Below are 343 nucleotides of genomic sequence, written 5' to 3'. Positions count from 1 at the left end.
CCCAGCCGCTCCCTGTCCCCTTCCGCACGCAGATTCACCGAAACCCACAGTTCCCGCCCCTGCCGGACTTTCCAGTAGCCCCGTTCCCGCCTTGGCTTCCTCCCGAGGAGGGGGTGGGGGAAGAAAGTTCCGCTTCACGCTCTGCGGGACCCCAGGGTCTTTCCTGCGGGGTCCTCCGCCAGGCGGCGGGCCGAGCTCTCCCGCCCCCTGGCGGCCCCCGGGAGCCTGGCGGCCTCGCGCGGGGACCGGAGGCGCCCGGGTCGCCGGAGGGGACGGCGTGCCTGAGTGCGGCCAGAGGGGCCGGGGCGGGGGGATTGGGGTGGGTGGGCGCGCGGAGCCCCGG

The sequence above is a fragment of the Ailuropoda melanoleuca genome, chromosome 8 (assembly GCF_002007445.2).
Source record: "Ailuropoda melanoleuca isolate Jingjing chromosome 8, ASM200744v2, whole genome shotgun sequence".
Classification (NCBI taxonomy): domain Eukaryota; kingdom Metazoa; phylum Chordata; class Mammalia; order Carnivora; family Ursidae; genus Ailuropoda; species Ailuropoda melanoleuca.
Note: the sequence above shows the minus strand (reverse complement) of the source record.